The 14,792-nt window shown below is 44.9% G+C and overlaps 1 protein-coding gene across 6 annotated transcripts in view; it reads left to right on the top strand.

Moving 5' to 3' along the window:
* The first annotated feature begins 13,707 nt into the window (after positions 1–13,707).
* Positions 13,708–14,792, top strand: part of TSNARE1 (t-SNARE domain containing 1) — a 510,738-nt gene continuing 509,653 nt past the window's right edge. For 4 of the 6 annotated variants that reach the window (XR_012659332.1, XM_075085934.1, XM_075085931.1 and 1 more), the window contains exon 1: positions 13,708–13,787. The gene's annotated coding sequence lies outside the window, so the exon portion shown is untranslated. The remainder of the gene's footprint in view (positions 13,788–14,792) is intronic. The other 2 variants (XM_075085929.1, XM_075085928.1) reach the window with 1 other exon arrangement.

The raw sequence follows: 14,792 nt of genomic DNA, 5'->3' as shown, positions 1-14,792 counted from the left end.
ATGGAGCACTGATTTCCCGAGCCAGCTCTTTCAAATATCAAGAATGCCAATTGCCCAGCTCCATATCTCTTCCTTTCTCCCTAGTTAAATGAAACTAGTTTAGAGAGTTTTGTTTCCACTTTGGTAATAGAAATTTCCATGTCCACAGTCCTCTTCCCATTAATCATCTTGTCTTTCCTTAGCAGGTTCTACATCAGAGTCCTTACAGAAAACCGAGCTGAAGTAGACCTTTAACTGCGGGGTCATACTTCCATTATATTTAATGTCTGCCCTATAGTTCTTATTCCACATTTTCTTTCTGTTTTCATGTTTAAATACTGAAGAAATCCTTGCTCCCTGTTTTAATTTTCTTTGCCAGGATTAATTTGAATTTATTTCTAGCAAAACCCGTGCTATCTCTGCATTTTTTGAGCTCTAAAATAGAATTTCCTCTACTGATCTTTTTGCTCTTTGTAAGGTCTCTGCTTACTCCTGCTTTTCTATTAAGGTGACTTCAGTTGGAGCAGCCCCCCTTCTGAGGAGCCTAATGAAATTCACTGATGAAAGTGACAGGCTGGTCACTTACGGTTGGTTTTTTTCACCTGCCAGGAGGCAGAGATTTACTGGCCCTTGTAATTGTTGGCCTCAGGTGGGACACATTTCCTCCATCCTTTCCTGTTTTACTGCCTCCTATATTTCACCAAAGCCTAATGCAAAGGTTTAAAATTAATTATTCCAGTAGCAGGTATCAGCTTGAAGACAAATAGAAAGCAACCACTGTTCATACTTATGAACACATCACTTTTTATTGCTTCTGAAATAAATTACCACTGCACCATGTAAGATCTTCTGATTACTGAAGTTTCCATCACCCCATGGGGCTATGGTGCCATTGAGAGCAGATCTCCACTGTTAGGGTACAGCTTCATGTCGTGCCTAACTTGGGCCAGCTTCAGGCTGCTGCTAAAGAGGTGACCCCAGCTCTTTCTGCCACCCCCACCTACGTAACTGCTCAGTCAAACGCACGGGAAGGCATAGGAATATGCAGCCAGGGTCAGCCGAGAAGTGGAAGGTGCAGGAAGGAGCTCGTCTGGTGGCAGCCGACACTGAGATCAGATTATAATGCAGATCAGCACACTAAATCAGGGGCATTTAAAACACTTTAAATAAATGGATCGGTTGGCCTATGTTTGCTTCTGATTTTTTTGAAATGATATCATTTTGAGGTCAAGAGATATGGCTCATTCAAGCAGCCGTTCATTAATAACTTAAGCTGTGTGGACTATGAAAAACATTTTGCAAAGTTAATCATTCTCCCTTTTTGTATATATCATCCTGATGAATGCACATATCCTTACTACCATTTCTCTTCCCGTACCCAGACTAAGTACTGTATTATCTCAGTGGCCTGCAGGTGTGTAGATTTGTATCTCATTTTATCAAATCTGTCTGAGAAAAATAAAATGGATACACTAACTCGTTAAAATGAGGGAGCCAGCCTCACTCTGATTTCACATTCTTTAATCTGGTTGATCAATAGACTTCAGCTCCAATCTCCAAACAGATAAATAACTAAGTAAAACAATTTCAAAAAAAAAGTTTTATTCTCATGATATGCAAGTAAATGAAAACACTAATTTCAATTTATATAAAGCCTTCTGCATAAATTATTCAAAAGCACTTTGTGAACTGACATAGAAAATTGATCCCAAGCTTATTGACTTGGCAGAATCACAGAATAACAGAATCCCAGGTTGGAAGGGACCTCAGGGATCATCCAGTCCAACCTTTCTAGGAAGAGCACAGTCTAGACAAGATGGCCCAGCACCCTGCCCAGACGACTCTTGAAAGCGTCCAACGAGGCCGAGTCAACCCTTTCCCTGGGGAGATTATTCCAATGGTGACTGTCCTCACTGTGAAAAATTTCCCTCTGGTGTCCAATCGGAATCTCCCCAAGAGCAATTTGTGTCCATTCCCCCTTGCCCTCTCCATGGGACTTTGTGTAAAAAGGGAGTCTCCATCTTCATTTAACCACCCCTGAGTACTGGTACATGGGGATGAGATCCCCTCTGAGCCTCCTTTTCTCAAGGCTGAACAAACCCAGCGCTCGCAGCCTATCCTCATATGGCAGCTTCCCAGTCCTCTGATCATCCTGGTGGCCCTTCTCCGGACCCCTTCCAGCCTGGCCACATCCTTTTTGTACAGCGGGGACCAGAACTGTACACAGTGCTCCAGGTGTGGCCTGACAAGCGCTGAGTAGAGTGGGATAATGACTTCTTTCTCTCTGCTGGTGAAGTCCTTCCATTAACTTCACATTAACCTTGGACCAGGCCTGAAATGCAGCTGATCCACTGCTGAAGTACAGCCACTTCTGATCAATGCTGGAGGGGCTATTCAACAGCATATCAACACCAATTATCATGTACAACTTTGGGACACGTTGTCTTAATGAGCTACATCATTGATATGAATTCTTGGTGAAATTTAAGCAGGCAGAATATAACCCTTCAGCTTGCTACTTGGCCTAAACCTAAAACTAACATGCCCTTTCTGAACCATACTCATCTGTCCTTCTTGACTGCAAGTGATTAGGAGTTTTAAAGAATTCAGGACGGAGGGATTCTTCATAACGTGGTACCCTCCTGGCCACAAACTGGTGCATCCACTCGGTTCTGAAGAAGAGGAAAATTTACCTTGTGGATGCCTTTTTTGCAGTATCCAGCCTCTTCTTTGGAGGTCTGCCATCAATGCAATGGCTGAATAACTAGTACATTTTAAGGAATTAGGATTAGTAAAGGCAGGTATGACATACGAAAGATGCCCAGATCCTGCAACACAAATCCAGGTCTAACGTCCTAGGGTTGCTAGGCCAGGTCTCAGTGCTGCTGTGTTCCCTCTCCAGTTAGATGCTCTGCATAGACCTGTACTCCTCTCTCCCACTCGCATAATAAAAAGTACAAAGTTGTCATAAAGAGAGATGGGGTCTATCTGCATTTAGCATTTAATTTATTAAAAGTGTTGTTCAGTCTGAAAAGAATCAGTGATCAAACCTCTCCTATAAAACATGCAGCTGTAGCTCACTCCAAGAGTTAGTAAAAACACATTTTTAAGATGAAACGTGAAGTAATTTTACAGTCCCAAAGCAGTCTATTCAAGACCAAGGATGAGGTTCAGCAATATTGCTAAGGGAGGTAACCTCTATTATTTGGTGGGACACATTCTATAGGAAAAAAGTTCTTCCAAATGAGGATTAGGGAAATTCAAGCAAATTTCACCCATTGACTCCCTCTTCTTTATCACGTCAAACATGAGTGTTTTGTTTTAACTTTAAAGATCCTCTGCAGTACATTCTTACACCTTTTCTACCCTCTCTTCCAAGGGGTTGCTTAGGATCCCCTCATTAATGAGCTACAATGTCATGTTTCTTTTTGGCTGTTCCTTCATTGGCTTTATGAGGCTTGAAGACCTTTTTTCTGCACAAAGGCACAGCTTTGCCTAGCATGATAGAAACCAGCTTTAACCCAGCTTCATGATTAGCACATTTTTCTAGGACACGGGAATGGTAGATTGGGAACCTCCCAGCCTGACAGACTCGAGCCTAAGTCACCCACTTCCTGAGCAAGCAGACTAATCCCTATTATATTACGAAAAGGACATATTTTGTATTACTAAGCAATCAGGACAGTGTCATTGGTGATCATTACATGCACCCACAACATGCTTTTGAGATGAGCTTCACTGGGACGGTTGAGAAAAGAGTGCCAATGTCATGAATCTCACAAAGTGCTGGGAAGGAACTGCTCAGCTCTGCTGAGACTGCACAGGGTATGCACAGGCAAAAAATTTAGCTATCTAATGTTTAATAGCAAAAGCATTGGCATTTAAGGACACAGGTGCCTAAAAAACCCTAAGAAATCTTTTTGCAGGTAGATTTGTAGAGTAACCATCTCAAGCTTCCTTGTGAAAATTTCTTAACGTGGATCTCATCTCCAGTGCTAGAAGCAACAAGAGATCCAATTGGTATTGGCAACCTGTACTACAAGCATCTTGTTAGCCAAAGTGCTTCGTGTGGGTCTATGTGATATCTTGTTATCTTATTTCTTGCTCCCACTATTGCTATATGCAGTCATGCCACTGAGAAATTTTAGGAGAGATTTAGTAACATAAATAAGGGCAAAGGAAAGCATATTTCCATGATCACAGAATATCTGCCAGCCATTCAGATGGGAGGGGAGGAGCTGATTCAAGCTGCTAAATTTAATTAAAGCATATGCTCTTGGGCTTTGCAGTTGAATATCCTTAAATCTCCCTCACTTTGTCTCCTTTCCAGGTCATCACAAAGTCTAAATCACATCGAAAGGTTCTTGTTTCATTATCATGCAATATTTTTTTCTCAAATTTGTTTTTTGCCCCCTCTCCACTTCCTCCAGAGAAATCATATACAAACCCTCATCAATAAGGCATTAAGACTATTTTCAAGAGGATATCAAAATTAATATGCTTTGCAGATCAATCAGGAAAGAAGTAACACCTGTCCTGGTTTTGGGTGGGACAGAATTCATTTTCTTCCTAGTAGCTGGTGTCGGGCTGTGTTTGGATTTAGTATGAGAATAATGTTGATAACACCCTGACGTTTTAGTTGTTGCTAAGCTGTGCTTGCACTAGCCAAGGACTTCTTCAGCTTCCCACACTCTGCTAGGTGAAGTTGGGAGGGGGCACGGCTGGGACAGCTGACCCCAACTGACCCCAGGGATGTCCCACACCATATGACATCATGCTCAGCATATAGAGCTGGGGAAAGAAGAAGGAAGGGGGGGATGTTTGGAGTGACGGCTTTTATCTTCCCAAGTCACCGTCACACGTGATGGAGCCCTGCATTCCTGGAGACGGCTGAACACCTGCCTGCCCATGGGAAGCGGTGAATGAATTCCTTTGTTTGCTTTGCTTGTGTGAGTGGCTTTTGCTTTACTTATTGAACTGCCTTTATCTCAACCCACAAGTTTTCTCACTTTTACTCTTGTGATTCTCTTCCCCATTCCACTGCGGCTGAGGGACTGAGGGGCTACATGGTACTTAGTTGCCAGCTGGGGCTAAGCCATGACATCACCTATGAAATGTATTCTATATATATAAAAGACAAATCCATTCATTGTTGTAACATGCAAAGGCAGTCAGAAGATTTGAAGAAGCAAGTGATGGAGAGTCTGTGGTCATGGCCCAAATAGGTATCAATGACAGCAAGGGAAGCCTTGTGTGTGGAGGCAAAATTTAGGCTCCTGGAAAAGAAACCAAAGAGAAGGACCTCTATGGTAATGGTCTCTGAAATGTTCCCTTATGTCTTGCAGGTCCAGGGAGAGTGGTAGAGAGGCAGAGCTTGAATGTAAGATGGTTTCAGGCTTATCTGACACATGAAAAGCATTGAAAGCCAGGACAGAAGAGGCAGAGTTCTTCTGAGGTGAGCCACGTAAGATTAAGGAGGCTGTGAGTGAGCTTTTAAAGTGAGGAGTGAGGGAAGCCAACCGGTGCACAGAGGTATATGGTTTGGGATGACATTTCTAAAGATGACACAAACATTGAGGTACCCCTCAATGAAGAATAGGTCACAGGAAGTGAATAATCAATCAGAAAATGGAAAGCAAATAGATTGACATTTGAAAAGGTTGTGAAGGCAGGAACTAAAGTGGCAGTACACATGTTACTACAGAAATGCTGGAAACTTCAGAAACGAAGATGGTGGATCTGGCCTTTTTGAGCGTGAATGAAGAGACGGATATACCTGTATCAAAAATTTGGTGGAAGGAAAACAATCAAAGGGACACTGTACCAGATGAGCCATATGCTGGAAAGAGAGATCAAAACATGTCAAAGATCTCTATGAATGAAACTACATGCCAAGAAGGAACAACACAGCCTTGGGTCAATAGACCCTACAGCTCACCAGTACAGCAGCACTAACAGATCCTACAGAAGAAAAAAAGAGGTAGGAAAGGCAGGAAATATAGGCATATTGGGTGACTTCAGTCGCTCCACAGAGACTCAGCAAAGATCACATCTGAGTCTGAAGCAGCAGCTGGTTACTGATCTTAGAGGAAGATATGTAACCCCTGGGTTGACATAAAAATCTAACTCAAAATCTCATCATGAAGCCAACATCCTGCAGCAGATTCCACAACATACCTTGGGTCAACATCCCTCAACAGGAGCCAAGCAGTCTGCGAAAGCTTTGCCCAAATTCAGCAGCGGGACTATGTCAAAATAAGCTCTTAAAAAAAAAAAAAGAGTTAAAAGGGAAGGCTAGAGGAATTAAATCCTTACAGATGTTGACAGTAGTGAAGGGTGTTGAGTAGGAAACATGCCACTGGTGTACCACTGGTTTTCTCTTAGAAAAGCCAGAGAGAAAAAAGAGAAGCCAGCGTGGCTTTTTCTTACTTCTAGAAAAAAGTAAGCCAGCATGGTGGAACAGAAGGGTAAAAGCTGTTATTATAAATAACAAGGCATCCTTAAAAAAGTTAAAGCTGTATCCAGAAGAAGCAAACAGAATCTGTAACTCTAGCGGATTAAAAGTAAAACTATAATGAGGCAGGCCAAAGGACACTGAAAAGCACCCAATGAAACGAAACAACATTAAAATTAAATCTTTCTTTCAACACATCAGAAGTGAAAAGCCTGCCTGTAAGACCAATTGATGGCAACTGTACACAAGAATCACTCGCAGAGAAAATGGTCACTGCAGAGTACCCAAGTGAATTCTCTGCACTGGTGTTTACTGCAGAGGAATCAGGGGTTTGCCAGACCCTCTTTGCAGGGAGGATTCAGCAAAGAGCCCACCTGAAACGGAACTAAAGGTACAGATTTAAAAGACAAAGTCAGACAAAATAGCAAGGTTATATATATCTACCTAAGAGTTTTACAGAAAATAAAAAATTAAATATCTGAATTATTAACACCAATGTGCAAGGTTCCTCTTAAAACTTTCCTGGTGTGTGAAGACTGAAGAGGATCCAGGAGAGATCCAGGGAACCACAAGCTTATAAACCTGCTATCTGAACCAGGCAAATTAGCTGAAACTTTGATGAAGGAAGGTAAAAAGATCCAACTTCGTGTAAACTGCACCTCACAGGTGTCTGGATTTTTTTAATGGGTTAACAGGCTGGTGGGTATCGATAACCCAGCAAATGAAATGTTCTTGGATTTCCAAAAAAGTTAACAAAAGGTGTTTAAATAAGCAGCCATGGGACAAGATTATCTGGTCTTGACCTATATAAATTATTTTTCAAAGACAGGAAGCAGGGTAGGAGTAACAATTCATTTTCTTCTAGCACAAAGACAAATGTCTTCAAATGAAGCTAATGGGATTCAAAATAAAACAAAGAAGTTGGTCCTTCATGCAGCAAGTAGCAGACACGAAAAATACGAACAAACATTTTTATGGGCTTAAATGTGGGTGGATAGCTGGAGGAAGGAATCAGCACGGACCACAACAGGGTCAGATAATTCCTGAACTGAGAATATTTGGAGACTGGTAGAGTAGTCATAAACATCTCCCCTGTGCTTACTTCTTGGCATCCAATTATGAGTGCTGGTAGAAGGAGATCGGCTAAATGCACCTGGGTCTGAAACAACACTGAGGGTTTGCGGTTTTTTTAATTCTTAAGTTACAGTATGATGGTTTTTGATTTCTCATGGGCTTAATCATTACAGCCCTCCTCCCCAACACTGGGCAAATCACAGACTATATAGGGCTGGGAGAGGTTTTCAGGAGGTCATTTGGTTCATCCCTCAAATCACCTGAATCATCACGTAAAATGTTTCCACAGATGATTTGTGATTCAATCTGGTTTTGAAAACATCCAGCAGCAGCAAGTCCAGGCCTTCCCAGGTGGTTTGCACAAGCACTTGACTATCCTTAATACTGGATAGTACTTTTTCATATCTAAGTTAAATCTTCTTCCAGCAATTCAAGCCAATCTAAGCCAATGGCTTCTGAACTATCCTCAGTGGGCATGGAGAATGGTTTCTTCTTTTTGCAGCAAGCCTTCATATATCTGAGCAGTTACTCCCATTTCCCCAGATCTTCTATTTCTAGATTCAACAACCTCATCTCTTTCAATCTTTGTTCATAACTACATTGTCTAGATTTTGGCTCTTTCTTGCCATTGTCTTGTAGACATTCGCTGTCTTATAATGTGGACAGAAACCAAGACAGAAGTTCAGCTGAGTCCTTATAAACACTTGAAAAAGTACACTTGCTTTGGTCAGTGAATCCCCCAAACCTAGTGGTCATCTTTGGTTGTTTTTTAAATCTTTCGTTCTGAAATGGAATATTTTATTATATTTCTCAGCACAGTATTATTATTTAAAAATGATTGTGCGGTGGCACTTGCAGACTGAACAGAGTGAGAATCTGTTGTGAGAGATGTAGCATAAATGTATAGAAAACAATAATCTTCCTTCCAAAATGTGTAATTTGGGATAAAACCTATTAACCGGATGAGACCGGAGACAGAAAGGACAACTATTGACTAATCAATGGTAGCAACTGCAGTTCCAATAACAGTCACCAAATAGAGACTTGATTCTGGTAGTGGGAATTTAGCCTTAAAACCAGGCAATGAAACAAACATTTGTATTTGTAGAGTTGCACCAGAAATACACATTTTAAACCCAGATCATTGTCTTATTTTCCAGCTACCTGTGTACCTACTTGTATTTCAGGGTTCCTTGTTTTGCATGACGTGCTTACTTGTTTCACAAGTGTATCATAAAAAGGAGGTTTCCAAGGAGTTATGCTTTGGGTACTTTGATGCCTTTAGATGTCGTAGGGAAGAACTAGGTGCTAAGACTTTGAGAGCTGTACTCTCCCCCAGTTCAGTCTGCGATGCTCTCCTTGCATCCTTTGTACTTGTAACTCCTGTACCATGGCTCCTCTGCATCGGCCAATTTTCCCTCCTGATGATACAGGTGTGGCAGCAATTGCGTTACTGAACTGAGCAAATTATCAGTGGTGTTTTGTCATTGAGTTAAGTGGGATGAGGGATTTGTTCCAACCTCCAAGTTTTGCTCCCAGCCAGCTTGGTTTAGCCTTGCTCCCCCTCCGTTGTTACGTCTGTCGCACTCAGCGTGTGCTCCTTTAGCTCTGTCAATGTTAGTTTCAGTTGCCACTTGTCATCTCTGCTCAGAGCGGTGAGGAGCTCAATTTAATATCTCTAGCTTTCATAAACAAAGCTGATCACTAGGATTACTGAGAGTATTGGACACGCGTTATTGATGAGATGATTGACTTATCACTGCCTCGGATACGAAGTCTTTTAAATTGGTTTGGGGCTTTTATTTTCTTAATTCAGACACAATGATATGTTTCTAGAAAAGGAAGGGTCAAATCTAGCGACGCTGAGATAAATCCAGGCGTAATGCCACTAAAATCCGCAGCTATTGCAAATATACCCGGGTGTTACTGATGCAGGAGTGCAACGCAAAGTATTGAAAATCTGCTCTTTATGGGTCATGATTCCTCCTTGTGATGTACCAGACCTGCTAGGTAGTTGCCAGCTTGGGACATGATGAAAACATCTGTTTTATGTCAGAATCTGCTAGGTCCCAGAATTCAAGTCTCTCTTGGACTTTAAATACACTGAAATAAGGTTGTTCAGGGATTAGCTGGGGTTCTCCAGCCTCCTTTTATTGTTGCTGTATCTTTTTTTATTAAATTGCTCACAGGTGACAACATACAGATATGCTGCGATAAGCTCTCTGAGCAGTACAGTTTTCAGGGAATCTTAGGTCACCGTCATGGAACTCTTGAAATGGGAAAAAAGAATCAGCTTTGCTTTTGTGAGGCATTCAGACCAACTTCTGTTTGTTCCTGTCCTCCTTGCAGTTGACTGGTTTGGTATGTAAAGCATTTGACTGGAAAACAGTATTTTTATCAAAGAAAAAAGCACTCTTCCAACTGTGCGATTGTCCATTTAATTCAGGATTGAAAAGTTAACTACTGCTAAAAAACCCAGCTATATTTTGTCTAGCGGTCTTCAGAAAAGCTATAACCCCAGCCCAAGTACTGAGAATAGCAGGAAAAAATAGCAAAAGGAGGTAGTAATTAGGGGAGGCAAATAATTTCTCTTTGAGATCTGAAAATAAATTGGGGCAAATGGAGAAAGAAACTTCTGAAAAGAAGGGTTGTTTTGCAAAAGTGGAGACTGCTTAAGCACAGCAGAAGATGAAAAATTACTCTAAATAAGTAGTTCCTAGGCTCTTTTAAAATCTGGAGAAATTCATTTGTACGTACTCCAGACAAGTACTCAGGCTTTCTTCTACATGTTATTGCAATAATAAGTTGCTTTTTATTCTTCCTGTACTGCTGTATTAGAAAAGCTTTGCTGGAGTGTTTACACGGTAATTGGGAAAGACATAGCAACTGTGTGTTAATGGGATAAATTAAGCAGTCATCAGCAGCTTCTTGTGATATGCTACTTAATTACCTCTTTTCCTGAACCTTATCAACACTTCCAGTCAATCCGAAACAGGAGAGAGATTAACAGTAGTTTCAATTTTATACAAAGTAATGTTAAGATCACAAAACAAATTATAACCTGTGAAATCCACGTGACGATCCTTTACTCTTCATGTAAGTTATTCTTTGTGTTCTCCTGCTTTGTGGAAAAGTCCAGCAGTATTTAACAGGAATGAAACCCCACGGGGTTATACGTAAGTATATAATGGGATGTAACACAAATTCATGTTTGGTTTTTTTTCTTAAACTGAAATTCAATAGGACAGAGACTGTTCTTTTAATATTCTTTAAGATATTTGACTATCATAGCTTATTTTCTACAAAATCCTTGATAATGTTTTCATAAGAGCATTACTTGCTTTATCATATGTCCAACAAAAAAAGTCACGAGACGACACAAAGAAATGGCAGCAGCAATAGAAGTTGATGAAAAGCCCGGAGGTATCAAAACCAAATCAACACAGCTTAGGAAAAAGTAACTGAGAGGACGACAGTATAACCTTTCTATAAATACTTTAATAGCACAGCTATTAAAAGGTTATGGTTTGAGATGATTCACAAAACAAACCAGTGAGCCAAAAGGAAACTCCTTCCAAACACTGGAAGAAATCCCCTAAAGACACAGTCAGCTTAACTGGATAATCATCTCAGCGGGAAAGAGGTGAAAGCATCATGGCCGAGTTTATTTAAATTCAGGTAGATATCCTCTGATGCATCCCATTTCATCTTTGTGGAGGAATCGGGGCAGTTTTCCAAAGCAGAAACACGTTGACAGCTTCGCCCCTGAGTCACCTTCACTGAAATCCTCCAGGTACGCAGGTCTGACCTCCATGAGTTTCGCTCACCCTGGAACTAAAGCACTGCCTCCACCTTGGGAAATCCCACGCAGCCGATGGCAAACGGGCAACCTCCTCCCAGTGAAAGATGACAAACAGGAAGATTAAACCATTTAAATAAAGTTTCACCCCTTAGGGCTCTTGGTTCCCGTACAGCTGACTGTGTATTGTTCAGATTTGTAGATGCTCTTGCTATTGGATGGAAAGAAGTTGGTTTTTTTTCCCCTCAATTCAGAGAAAACGTCACCTTAGATGATGCAAGACGCCTCGCCTACTTACGTAAAAGTCCTGATTTCCACACCATGCCAAGAACCTACCCTTGCCTCTTTTTGAAAGCTATAACAGATCAATAAGCAGCTGGTAATAACAAGGAGCAGCCCTGATGCACACAATATGAAGGTTTGCAAAAGCCCAAATCCTTCAGAAGAAAATATGGCCCAAGAGGATGCACGGTACTATTATTGTATGAATAACACACTTATTGATCAAGCAGTATTTCTTCAGCTACGAAATGCAAAACCAGCAAGATGCAGACTGCAAACCAAAGCAATCATACGAGTTTTATCTCACTGTAATTTTTATGATTGCTGTCCCTTAGAATACTTTGCGTCTTATATTGGCACATTATTATATATTTCTTTTCTTATTTACTTTCATCAGGCTCACACTGAAAGTGAATATGGTTTGTACTGAAAATTACTGGGCTGTCCTGAATTCTGCACAGAGGTTTTGAACTGCAATTTACGCTTCTTGTCGGATTAACCTACTCCTCCTTCCCCTCTAACTGCCCCAGAAAAACCACCTGGCAAGACACAGTGTGTTGCACAGGTAACCGTAGTCAGAGGATTTTGCAGACAGCAAGCAGGACCGCTGTATTTTGTTATCAATGCACTTTTATGGCCCTTTTCCTTAGGGATTTTGTTTAGAGTCCACAGAAATAAATGATTTACCAATGCAGCAAAAGATCGAGGAAACAGCTCTGATAGCGGTTTGGTGCTGTAAAACCCTGCAGTTTATGGAGGCTCAGGTGGCCCCTCAGCCCTTTTAAAACTTTTTTCAGCGGGGCTATTGGTGCAGAACTACATTTCTGAAAAGGCAGCTGGCTTGTCAGCCCCTTGTTAAAATGAATTGTTGTTTAAAGGCCCCATCAAGAAAACCCTTGCTTTATAACTCCTTTTGCAAAGCCAGCCACTAAGTGCTGTCACTTTGCAAATAAAAAGCAAAACCCTCCCAGGTACGGCGTGAGTCGGACCAAAAGCCATCTGTGCCAGACCAAAGCGCTGTTTTGGTGAATGCCCAGCCACGGTCTGCAATTTGTGGCGTTTTTAACAGCGTTTGTAGCTTTAGTAGTAGCGAGTCAGTGACTTTTAGTTATTTATTTCTGTTCCTGTGTGCGGTGTGCGAGGCACCCTGTGAATAGCAAGGGGCGGGGGGGGGGCAGAAACCTGTCCTTAAAAAGGTTATGCTGCTCTCAGGAGTAATGAAGAGTATCTTTAATGATTAAAGGACGATCACAGAATGGTGGGGGTTGGAAGGGACCTCTGGGGATCATCCCGTCCCACCCCCTGCTTGAGCAGGCGCAACCAGAGCAGGGGGCACAGGGCCGCGTCCAGGCGGGGTTTGAGTGGTTCCAGGAAAAAGAATGGGCTCATCCAGTGCTGGAGTCTGAAGGGCTCCTCAGCTGATGAAATCAAAGGCTACTCACATCACTCAGTCTCACCCTGAGGCTCCTCACCGGGTGGGTCCCTGTAGCTGGACGAGGGGAGGTAGCCGAAATGCTCAGTACACCGCTTTCAAAGGCACGTAGGAGGGGAGTAGCAGGGCTGGCGGGGTTCGTCGGGACAGGGGAGAGGGGAGAGGGGAGAGGGGAGAGGAGAGAAGGGAAGGTGCTAGCAGGGAGGCAGGGGCAGTCCCTCGCTATCTTACAGCCCTGAGGAGGCGTGACAGGGGAATGCTGGGGAGGGGGGTGAGCAACAGGCAGCCCGCGGCGGGACAGGAGGCTGAGGGGAGGGCGGGCAGGCTCAGGGAGGGGAAGACCGCCTGAAGGTGGGACCCGGCGAGCCTCAGGGTGTCGGGCGGGTCCCCACGTAGGGGCGGGAAGGGAGGAGGAAGGGAGGGAACTCCCCACGGGTCCAAGGAGGCCGGTGGCAGCAGCAGCGGGCGCGGCGCCCTGAGGCGGGACCTGCTGAGGGAGTCGAGGGGGGGGGCAGGCGCTGAGGGGCGTGGGAGGGACCGCGGGCGCACCGGGTTCAATCCCGCTCTGATTGGCTGAAGGGGAAAGGGGGCGGGGCAAAGCCTCGCGGTGCCGTCTGGGAGGTGCAGTCCTGGCTATGGACTCCAGCGGGAGAGGTGGGGTGAGGGGGCGGAGAACACGTGGTAAAGGGGCGGGCCCGCGGCGGTCACGTGATGTTTGGGTGCTGGCGGCACGGCGCAGCCTCGCGGCGACGGGCGCGCGGCAGCAGGTGAGGGGTGCGCGCGGCAGCGGCGCGTGTTGGGCCCCTCCCCGTTTCCTGGGTGTGGCACGGGTGTGGCCCCGCTTGGGGAGGGGGGTGTGTGACCTAGGGAGGGGCTGGCCCTGCATGGGGACACCTGGGGACAGGCCGGGTTCTGCAGATAGAGGGTGTCTATGTGCTTGTGTGTGTGTGACACGGGGCCAGGGCTGGCCTTGCCCAGGGGTGTGTGTGTGACACGGGGCCAGGGCTGGCCTTGCCCAGGGGTGTGTGTGTGTGACACGGGGCCAGGGCTGGCCTTGCACAGGGGTGTGTGTGTGTGACACGGGGCCAGGGCTGGCCTTGCACAGGGGTGTGTGTGTGACACAGGGCCAGGGCTGGCCTTGCCCAGGGGTGTGTGTGTGTGACCTGGGGCCAGGGCTGGCCTTGCATGGGGTGTGTGTGTGACCTGGGGCCAGGGCTGGCCTTGCCCAGGGGTGTGTGTGTGACACGGGGACAGGGCTGGCCTTGCACAGGGGTGTATGTGTGACACGGGGCAGGGCTGGCCTTGCACAGGGGTGTGTGTGTGACACGGGGCCAGGGCTGGCCTTGCACAGGGGTATGTGTGTGACACGGGGCCAGGGCTGGCCTTGCATAGGGGGGTGTGTGTGTGACACGGGGCCAGGGCTGGCCTTGCATAGGGGTGTGTGTGTGACCTGGGGCCAGGGCTGGCCTTGCCCAGGGGTGTGTGTGTGTGACACGGGGCCAGGGCTGGCCTTGCATAGGGGTGTGTGTGTGACACGGGGCCAGGGCTGGCCTTGCATAGGGGTGTGTGTGTGACCTGGGGCCAGGGCTGGCCTTGCCCAGGGGTGTGTGTGTGACCTGGGGCCAGGGCTGGCCTTGCCCAGGGGTGTGTGTGTGACCTGGGGCCAGGGCTGGCCTTGCCCAGGGGTGTGTGTGTGACCTGGGGCCAGGGCTGGCCTTGCCCAGGGGTGTGTGTGTGACACGGGGCCAGGGCTGGCCTTGCCCAGGGGTGTG

Source organism: Phalacrocorax aristotelis, chromosome 2, assembly GCF_949628215.1.
Source record: "Phalacrocorax aristotelis chromosome 2, bGulAri2.1, whole genome shotgun sequence".
In the NCBI taxonomy this organism is placed as follows: domain Eukaryota; kingdom Metazoa; phylum Chordata; class Aves; order Suliformes; family Phalacrocoracidae; genus Phalacrocorax; species Phalacrocorax aristotelis.
Note: the sequence above shows the minus strand (reverse complement) of the source record. Positions and strands in the feature narration are given on the sequence as shown.